The following is an 11307-nucleotide window of genomic DNA, read 5'->3' on the forward strand; positions in this document are numbered from 1 at the left end:
TCGTACGGGTCCCGGTAATCCAGTGAAGGTAGGCAGGACTCTGCAGCATCTGATCCTGGACCACCACCAGGGCCCCCCCAAAATCCTCCAGAGATACTCTCCCCCGATGTGATGACAGGGAGTGTTCCCACAAGCATGGAGGATTCTCCTGCATGGGTTGGGTAGAAGCAGCTACACTGCTTCTTCCCCTTTTTCTTCTTTCCCTTGGCTCGAGGCAACCTTCAACGGTCGGTGTTCCTGTGACGTGAAGACGGATGCAAAGATGAGCTGCGGTTCAGATGCCACAGACGTTTATTATCATACAGAACAAGACAAAACCAAACACGAAGAACATTAAGCATTAACACTACTTAGAACATAACAGGCAGTCTTAAAACACAGCAAAGCAGCATACATGGGGTCAAACACTGACAAGCAACAACAAAACAAGGGTTTAAATATGTGTGCTCACAATTAAAAGAACTATAGACAGATGCTGGTTCACTCCTAACATCTGCAAATTAAAATACAAGTTGGTTATTTCTCAAAAAGGACTGAAGCTCTTCCTCTGTCAGTGAAGCACCCTGGTAGTGTTCTCATATGTGGCGATGGAAGTGACGTCCATGTAAATAGGTGTTTAATCCCTGCCATGTGCTACTTGGAAAAGAAATTAATCTTTTAGTATGAACAATGTTGGGGATAAAGAATGGGGACTTGTACATCTCCAATAGCGATTAGAAGACAATAACTGACACTAGGACACCTCATCTAAATATGTTGACTTGACAAGTATAGTATTATTCATGTTATAAATCTATGGCATAAAAATATGGAAAAAGTGTTTTAACAAGAACGCCAGAGGGGGCATTTACTATTTTGTGGAGAATAAAAAATGGCTCATTTTAATGGGTTAAATTTTTTTTAATTCTTTTACAGAGAGGGAAGGGTGAAAGGACTGAGAAAGAAGGTTAGCACCTGCCAACCAGTGCTGGGAGTAGGCCTCACTCACCTGTCATGCACAAGAGACCTGCAGTCCCAGGGCACAGTAAAGGCTAATTTACTCCCTACATATATAAGCTTGTAAAACTTGTTTCTGTTAGAGTGCTCCTAGACTGAGGTACCTACATTCCCAAGTCTGAAAGGTGAGATTCTACCTGTGCACGTAGAAAATCAGGTAGGCTGTTTTTGTCCTGCTCTTCAGGATGGCTGGCTCAGTGCTTCTTGATACTTTTAAGTCACTGAATGACAACCAGCTCTGTCCTTCTCCCTCAGCTGTGTCACTGATATAGTGGCCTGTCGGAGTAGTCGGTGGTCCTTAGTCATTTAATAGTTTCCACTGCACGTGTATAAATAATGTCAGATTACTCACCATGGTCCATGCTGTCACCTAAATGAGAAACCACCGCCTGGAGTCTGTAGGTGCCAGTGGGTGCACATTCCTGCAACAAACAAATACAACTTTTTTTTCATACGATTAACTGAAAACGCATCACGGATCGAACGCCATCTCTGTATTAACAGGCCTCGTTCATTCTCTCTCATTCTGTCTCTGTGTCTCTCTCAGCTTGCATCTCTCTTCTTTTTGGTCTCTCTCTCTCCTCTCTCCTGTTATGTTTTCCCAAATTCACACACACTCTGAGATTTGAAAGCTATATGATGAATACAAGCTGAACTTGTGAGCATTTTACATGTTCATATTTAAGTTATGTATGTTATGAAACTTTCATGAATACTTTAAACAGAGATGTCCGGAGAAAGCGCCTACTCTCGGTGAGAAAATGTACTTTAAACAAACACGTTAAGACTGGTTAAGACCAGTCAATTAACACAAAGGAGATATGCAACAGTGATACCTAATTACCTGGTGCATGTGAGCACAGACTTGATATGAAACTCAAAGTTTGCCACAGGGCAGATGTAAGAGAAGAAAGAGGCCCTGAGTCTCTCTCCCTCCTCTTTCAGCTGCAGTAAGCAGAGCATCAGGAACTCATGAGCATCCTGTGGAGGACAGCACAGGAGAACATCAGTGGAGGATTTGCTCCTGGACTTCAACAGCAGCACGGTGAGAAAACAAAGGTGGCCATGTGCAGTTCCTGCAGGGTACTGCGTGAGGTTCTGATGTGTTCTGAATGGCTGAGGGGGCCATTTAAAACACAATCTCTTGCCCTGAAACAGTGTTTAGGGCGATTACAATGCTGTTTCAATGTGTTTAAAAGTCAAAGAACAGAGTTGCAATGTAAAGATTCCAATTATAATGCATTACATTTTAGTCTAAAACACAATCTCTTCCCCTGAAACAGTGTTTAGGGCGATTACAATGCTGTTTCAATGTGTTTAAAAGGTAAAGAACAGAGTAGCAATGTAAAGATTCCATTTATAATGCATTACATTTTAGTCTAAAACACAATCTCTTGCCCTGAAACAGTGTTTAGGGCGATTACAATGCTGTTTCAATGTGTTTAAAAGTCAAAGAACAGAGTTGCAATGTAAAGATTCCAATTATAATGCATTACATTTTAGTCTAAAACACAATCTCTTGCCCTGAAACAGTGTTTAGGGCGAATACAATGCTTGGAAACGCTGTTTCAATGTCTTTAAAAGGTAAAGAACAGAGTAGCAATGTAAAGATTCCATTTATAATGCATTACATTTTAGTATAAAACACAATCTCTTGCCCTGAAACAGTGTTTACGGCGAATACAATGCTTTGAAACGCTGTTTCAATGTGTTTAAAAGTCAAAGAACAGAGTTGCAATGTAAAGATTCCATTTATAATGCTTTACATTTTAGTCTAAAACAAAATCTCTTGCCTTGAAACAGTGTTTAGGGCGATTACAATGCTGTTTCAATATGTTTAAAAGGTAAAGAACAGAGTAGAATGGAAAGATTCCATTTATAATGCTTTACATTTTAGTCTAAAACAATCTCTTGCCCTGAAACAGTGTTTAGGGCGATTACATTGCTGTTTCAATGTGTTTAAAAGGTAAAGAACAGAGTAGCAATGTAAAGATTCCATTTATAATGCTTTACATTTTAGTCTAAAACACAATCTCTTGCCCTGAAACAGTGTTTAGGGCGATGACAATGCTGTTTCAGTGTGTTCAAAAGGTAAAGAACAGAGTAGCAATGTAAAGATACCATTTATAATGCATTACATTTTATTCTAAAACACAATCTCCTGTCCTGAAACAGTGTTTAGGGCGAATACAATGCTTTGAAACGCTGTTTCAATGTGTTTAAAAGGTAAAGAACAGAGTAGCAATGTAAAGATACCATTTAGAATGCATTACATTTTAGCCTAAAACACAATCTCTTGCCCTGAAACAGTGTTTAGGGCGATTTCAATGCTGTTTAAAAGGTAAAGAACAGAGTAGCAATGTAAAGATTCCATTTATAATGCATTACATTTTAGTCTAAAACACAATCTCTTGCCATGAAACAGTGTTTAGGGCGAATACATTGCTGTTGCAATGTGTTTAAAAGGTAAAGAACAGAGTAGCAATGTGAAGATACCATTTATAATGCATTACATTTTAGTCTAAAACACAATCTCTTGCCCTGAAACAGTGTTTAGGGCGAATATAATGCTTGGAAACGCTGTTTCAATGTCTTTAAAAGGTAAAGAACAGAGTAGCAATGTAAAGATTCCATTTATAATGCATTACATTTTAGTCTAAAACACAATCTCTTGCCCTGAAACAGTGTTTAGGGCGAATACAATGCTTTGAAACGCTGTTTCAATGTGTTTAAAAGTCAAAGAACAGAGTTGCAATGTAAAGATTCCATTTATAATGCATTACATTTTAGTCTAAAACACAATCTCTTGCCCTGAAACAGTGTTTAGGGCGATTACAATGCTGTTTCAATGTTTTTTAAAAAGGTAAAGAACAGAGTAGCGATGTAAAGATACCATTTAAAATGCATTACATTTTAGTCTAAAACACAATCTCTTGCCCTGAAACAGTGTTTAGGGCGAATACAATGTTTGGAAACGCTGTTTCAATGTGTTTAAAAGGTAAAGAACAGAGTAGCAATGTAAAGATTCCATTTATAATGCATTACATTTTAGTCTAAAACACAATCTCTTGCCATGAAACAGTATTTAGGGCGATTACAATGCTGTTTTAATGTGTTTAAAAGTCAAAGAACAGAGTAGCAATGTAAAGATTCCATTTATAATGCATTACATTTTAGTCTAAAACACAATCTCTTGCCATGAACCAGTGTTTAGGGCGAATACAATGCTTTGAAACGCTGTTTCAATGTGTTTAAAAGTCAAAGAACAGAGTTGCAATGTAAAGATTCCATTTATAATGCTTTACATTTTAGTCTAAAACACAATCTCTTGCCCTGAAACAGTGTTTAGGGCGAATACAATGCTTTGAAACGCTGTTTCAATGTGTTTAAAAGTCAAAGAAAAGAGTTGCAATCTAAAGATTCCAATTATAATGCATTACATTTTAGTCTAAAACACAATCTCTTGCCCTGAAACAGTGTTTAGGGCGATTACAATGCTGTTTCAATGTGTTTAAAAGGTAAAGAACAGAGTAGCAATGTAAAGATATCATTTAAAATGCATTACATTTTAGTCTAAAACACAATCTCTTGCCCTGAAACAGTGTTTAGGGCGATTTCAATGCTGTTTAAAAGGTAAAGAATAGAGTAGCAATGTAAAGATTCCATTTAGAATGCATTACATTTTAGTCTAAAACACAATCTCTTGCCCTGAAAAAGTGTTTAGGGCGATTTCAATGCTGTTTAAAAGGTAAAGAATAGAGTAGCAATGTAAAGATTCCATTTATAATGCATTACATTTTAGTCTAAAACACAATCTCTTGCCATGAAACAGTGTTTAGGGTGAAAACAATGCTGTTGCAATGTGTTTAAAAGGTAAAGAACAGAGTAGCAATGTGAAGATACCATTTATAATGCATTACATTTTAGTCTAAAACACAATCCCTTGCCCTGAAACAGTGTTTAGGGCGAATACAATGCTGTTTCGATATGTTTAAAAGGTAAAGAACAGAGTAGCAATGTAAAGATTCCATTTATAATGCATTACATTTTAGTCTAAAACACAATCTCTTGCCCTGAAACAGTGTTTAGGGCGAATACAATGCTTTGAAACGCTGTTTCAATGTGTTTAAAAGTCAAAGAAAAGAGTTGCAATCTAAAGATTCCAATTATAATGCATTACATTTTAGTCTAAAACACAATCTCTTGCCCTGACACAGTGTTTAGGGTGATTACAATGCTGTTTCAATATGTTTAAAAGGTAAAGAACAGAGTAGCAATGTGAAGATACCATTTAGAATGCATTACATTTTAGTCTAAAACACAATCTCTTGCCCTGAAACAGTGTTTAGGGCGAATACAATGCTTTGAAACGCTGTTTCAATGTGTTTAAAAGTCAAAGAAAAGAGTTGCAATGTAAAGATTCCAATTATAATGCATTACATTTTAGTCTAAAACACAATCTCTTGCCCTGAAACAGTGTTTAGGGCGATTACAATGCTGTTTCAATGTGTTTAAAAGGTAAAGAACAGACTTGCCATGTAAAGATACCATTTAGAATGCATTACATTTTAGTCTAAAACACAATCTCTTGCCCTGAAACAGTGTTTAGGGTGATTACAATGCTGTTTCAATGTGTTTAAAAGGTAAAGAACAGAGTAGCAATGTAAAGATTCCAATTATAATGCATTACATTTTAGTCTAAAACACAATCTCTTGCCCTGAAACAGTGTTTGGGGTGATTACAATGCTGTTTCAGTGTGTTCAAAAGGTAAAGAACAGAGTAGCAATGTAAAGATACCATTTATAATGCATTACATTTTATTCTAAAACACAATCTCCTGTCCTGAAACAGTGTTTAGGGCGAATACAATGCTTTGAAACGCTGTTTCAATGTGTTTAAAAGGTAAAGAACAGAGTAGCAATGTAAAGATACCATTTAGAATGCATTACATTTTAGCCTAAAACACAATCTCTTGCCCTGAAACAGTGTTTAGGGCGATTTCAATGCTGTTTAAAAGGTAAAGAACAGAGTAGCAATGTAAAGATTCCATTTATAATGCATTACATTTTAGTCTAAAACACAATCTCTTGCCATGAAACAGTGTTTAGGGCGAATACATTGCTGTTGCAATGTGTTTAAAAGGTAAAGAACAGAGTAGCAATGTGAAGATACCATTTATAATGCATTACATTTTAGTCTAAAACACAATCTCTTGCCCTGAAACAGTGTTTAGGGCGAATATAATGCTTGGAAACGCTGTTTCAATGTCTTTAAAAGGTAAAGAACAGAGTAGCAATGTAAAGATTCCATTTATAATGCATTACATTTTAGTCTAAAACACAATCTCTTGCCCTGAAACAGTGTTTAGGGCGAATACAATGCTTTGAAACGCTGTTTCAATGTGTTTAAAAGTCAAAGAACAGAGTTGCAATGTAAAGATTCCATTTATAATGCATTACATTTTAGTCTAAAACACAATCTCTTGCCCTGAAACAGTGTTTAGGGCGATTACAATGCTGTTTCAATGTTTTTTAAAAAGGTAAAGAACAGAGTAGCGATGTAAAGATACCATTTAAAATGCATTACATTTTAGTCTAAAACACAATCTCTTGCCCTGAAACAGTGTTTAGGGCGAATACAATGTTTGGAAACGCTGTTTCAATGTGTTTAAAAGGTAAAGAACAGAGTAGCAATGTAAAGATTCCATTTATAATGCATTACATTTTAGTCTAAAACACAATCTCTTGCCATGAAACAGTATTTAGGGCGATTACAATGCTGTTTTAATGTGTTTAAAAGTCAAAGAACAGAGTAGCAATGTAAAGATTCCATTTATAATGCATTACATTTTAGTCTAAAACACAATCTCTTGCCATGAACCAGTGTTTAGGGCGAATACAATGCTTTGAAACGCTGTTTCAATGTGTTTAAAAGTCAAAGAAAAGAGTTGCAATCTAAAGATTCCAATTATAATGCATTACATTTTAGTCTAAAACACAATCTCTTGCCCTGAAACAGTGTTTAGGGCGATTACAATGCTGTTTCAATGTGTTTAAAAGGTAAAGAACAGAGTAGCAATGTAAAGATATCATTTAGAATGCATTACATTTTAGTCTAAAACACAATCTCTTGCCCTGAAAAAGTGTTTAGGGCGATTTCAATGCTGTTTAAAAGGTAAAGAATAGAGTAGCAATGTAAAGATTCCATTTATAATGCATTACATTTTAGTCTAAAACACAATCTCTTGCCATGAAACAGTGTTTAGGGCGAAAACAATGCTGTTGCAATGTGTTTAAAAGGTAAAGAACAGAGTAGCAATGTGAAGATACCATTTATAATGCATTACATTTTAGTCTAAAACACAATCCCTTGCCCTGAAACAGTGTTTAGGGCGAATACAATGCTGTTTCGATATGTTTAAAAGGTAAAGAACAGAGTAGCAATGTAAAGATTCCATTTATAATGCATTACATTTTAGTCTAAAACACAATCTCTTGCCCTGAAACAGTGTTTAGGGTGAATACAATGCTTTGAAACGCTGTTTCAATGTGTTTAAAAGTCAAAGAAAAGAGTTGCAATCTAAAGATTCCAATTATAATGCATTACATTTTAGTCTAAAACACAATCTCTTGCCCTGACACAGTGTTTAGGGTGATTACAATGCTGTTTCAATATGTTTAAAAGGTAAAGAACAGAGTAGCAATGTGAAGATACCATTTAGAATGCATTACATTTTAGTCTAAAACACAATCTCTTGCCCTGAAACAGTGTTTAGGGCGAATACAATGCTTTGAAACGCTGTTTCAATGTGTTTAAAAGTCAAAGAAAAGAGTTGCAATGTAAAGATTCCAATTATAATGCATTACATTTTAGTCTAAAACACAATCTCTTGCCCTGAAACAGTGTTTAGGGCGATTACAATGCTGTTTCAATGTGTTTAAAAGGTAAAGAACAGAGTAGCAATGTAAAGATTCCAATTATAATGCATTACATTTTAGTCTAAAACACAATCTCTTGCCCTGAAACAGTGTTTAGGGCGAATACAATGCTTTGAAACGCTGTTTCAATGTGTTTAAAAGGTAAAGAACAGAGTAGCAATGTAAAGATACCATTTAGAATGCATTACATTTTAGTCTAAAACACAATCTCTTGCCCTGACACAGTGTTTAGGGTGATTACAATGCTGTTTCAATGTGTTTAAAAGGTAAAGAACAGACTTGCCATGTAAAGATACCATTTAGAATGCATTACATTTTAGTCTAAAACACAATCTCTTGCCCTGAAACAGTGTTTAGGGTGATTACAATGCTGTTTCAATGTGTTTAAAAGGTAAAGAACAGAGTAGCAATGTAAAGATTCCAATTATAATGCATTACATTTTAGTCTAAAACACAATCTCTTGCCCTGAAACAGTGTTTGGGGTGATTACAATGCTGTTTCAATGTGTTTAAAAGGTAAAGAACAGAGTAGCAATGTAAAGATTCCAATTATAATGCATTACATTTTAGTCTAAAACACAATCTCTTGCCCTGAAACAGTGTTTAGGGCGATTACAATGCTGTTTCAATGTGATTAAAAGGTAAAGAACAGAGTAGCGATGTAAAGATACCATTTATAATGCATTACATTTTAGTCTAAAACACAATCTCTTGCCCTGAAACAGTGTTTAGGGCGATTACAATGCTGTTTCAATGTGTTTAAAAGGTAAAGAACAGAGTAGCGATGTAAAGATACCATTTAAAATGCATTACATTTTAGTCTAAAACATAATCTCTTGCCCTGAAACAGTGTTTAGGGCGAATACACTGCTTGGAAACGCTGTTTCAATGTCTTTAAGTGGGAGTTCATTCCACCATCTTGGAGCCAGGACAGAAAATGGTCTCGATGCTTGTCGTCCATGAGATCTGAAGCAAGGTATTTCAAGCCGAGCCAGACTTGAGGTTCGAAGTACTCCAGGTACGGATCGGGGTTTGACCATTGACCTAATGTATGAAGGGGATGGTTCATTTTTGGCTTTGTAGGCAAACATCAAGGTTTTAAATCTGATGCGTGCAACTAGAGGGAGCCAATGAATTATTACCATACTGAGGTAATATCAAGTATTATTCTTTAAGAGATGCTAACAGCTGACAGTGTGTGTTGGAACTCTACATAGACTATAGTTTGAATTAAATATGTGTTGTATCAACAGTTTTAAAAATTGAAAAAATATTATGTATTCAAGATATTCAGATATATTGCAGTATATTGTAAAGAATTCTCACGAAAATCAAAAATGAATTAAATAATATTTTCCAGAATAGTACGTATCAGCTAAGTAAACTTGTACATTTGCTTATTTCATTTTTAATTAATTTTTCTCTTTAAACTGTTATCATTGTGGTGACCGTTGTCAGCCAGAGGAGGATGCCTCCCACCTCCCCCCCGCCTTGAGTCTTGATTCTTCTCAAGGTTTCTTCCTCATGCTCTAGGGAGCTTTGCCTTGCCACTGTCGCTCTTGGCTTGGACATTTGTAAAGCTGCTTTTTGACAACATCTGTTGTAAAAAGCACTGAATAAATACATTTTGAATTTGAATTTTGAATTTGAATTTATATTAGCTTTGCATAAATCATGGAATAAACATGAAGTTCTTGGTAATCATCTAAGACTTTGGACTGTATTGTATGTGATTACAGAAATTTCTTAAAGATGTTATATTTGTATCATAAAATATGAGCTGGACCCTCAAAAAAACAATGATAAATCTGATGCATGCAGCTACAGGGAGCGCAGCTGTGGAGTAACGTGTGAACTTCGGAAGATTGAAGACCAGTCGGGTTGCTGCATTCTGGACAAGTTGTAGAGGTTTGATGGCTCTTAGAGGAAGACCAGCAAGTAGCGAGTTGCAGTAGTATAGCTTTGAGATCACAAGAGACTGCACAAGCACCTGGGTAGCTTCCTGCGAGAGAAAGGGTCGAATCCTCTGTATGCTACAAAGGAGGAATCTGCAAGACCGTGTTAGATTAGAAACATGAGTTGAGAACGACAACCTATTGTCCAAAGTTATGCCCAGGCTACGGGCAGCTTCGGATGGTGATACCAGGGAGTTCTCGAAGGAAACTGTGAGGTCATGGTAAGGGTTGGGATTACCTGAGATGAACAGAAGCTCGGTTTTACTGGGGTTGAGCTTCAAGGGTTGGACTGTCATCCATGATGCGATGTCAGTCAAGCATGCTGAGATACGTCTGGAGACCTGCATGTCAGAGAGTGGAAAAGAAAGCAATAATCGAATGTCCTCAGCATAGCAGTGGTAGGACAAACTATGAGAAGATATTACATCACCAAGAGAACGAGTATACAAAGAGAAGAGAAGGGGGCCTGATACTTAGCCTTGTGGAACACCAGTGGAGAGTCTACACGGTTTGGATGTGGATCCTTTCCATGTCACCTGATAGGACCGTCCCTCCAGGTAGGACTGAAACCATCTCCAAGCAGAGCCAGTCACACCAAGCCTGGAGAGAACAGAGAGAAGAATGTTGTGGTTCACTGTGTCAAAGGCTGCTGAAAGGTCTAGAAGAATCAAAACAGATGACAGTTTGACAGCTTTAGCAGCATGAAGTTTCTCAGTCACTGCTATGAGGGCCATTTCTATAGAATGTGCCGGTTTGTAGCCAGACTGATTGGGATCATGCAGCTGGTTCTGTGTGAGAAAAAGAGACAATTGATTTTAAACTGCTCGTTCAAGGGCTCTTGAGAGGAAAGAGAGAAGTGATACCGGTCTGTAGTTGGTAACGCTGGAGCTGTCAAGTGTGGCCTTCTTCAGGATTGGTACCACCCTGCCGGTTTTGAATGCAGTAGAATGATACATTTCTCTATGATTTTGGTCTTTCAATAAGCACTGACTTTTGGTGCCTGACTAAAATATAGAGGACCCTTGAAATTTCACTTTTCAAAATATGCTTGATGGGTTTTTTTGTTCATATATTTTCTTACGTAAAATGTGTCCCATGAATCATGCATAATTACTTAAATTTTATTAATATTTTAAAGAACCACCACATGGTGGCAGCATGTGCATAACTATAGATTGTATATATACAGCTTATGTTCACAATGCAGTACGTCCTATCATCCACATCTTGAAAAAGCACTGGATAAAATTAAACGTCGCTTTTGGTTAATACTTTTTAATCACAGCTTCTTTGTATGGGGTGTTAACATGGCGAGTTTACAGCTGTAATTGGGACCACATAACAAAAAGATTATTACTTCTAACAAGGTTCAGAACACAAAGCTATGTTTTGATTATTGCTGTTAAAGTGAATGGGA

This window comes from Electrophorus electricus, unplaced genomic scaffold, assembly GCF_041902795.1.
Source record: "Electrophorus electricus isolate QZ-2024a unplaced genomic scaffold, ASM4190279v1 Scaffold43, whole genome shotgun sequence".
Lineage (NCBI taxonomy): Eukaryota > Metazoa > Chordata > Actinopteri > Gymnotiformes > Gymnotidae > Electrophorus > Electrophorus electricus.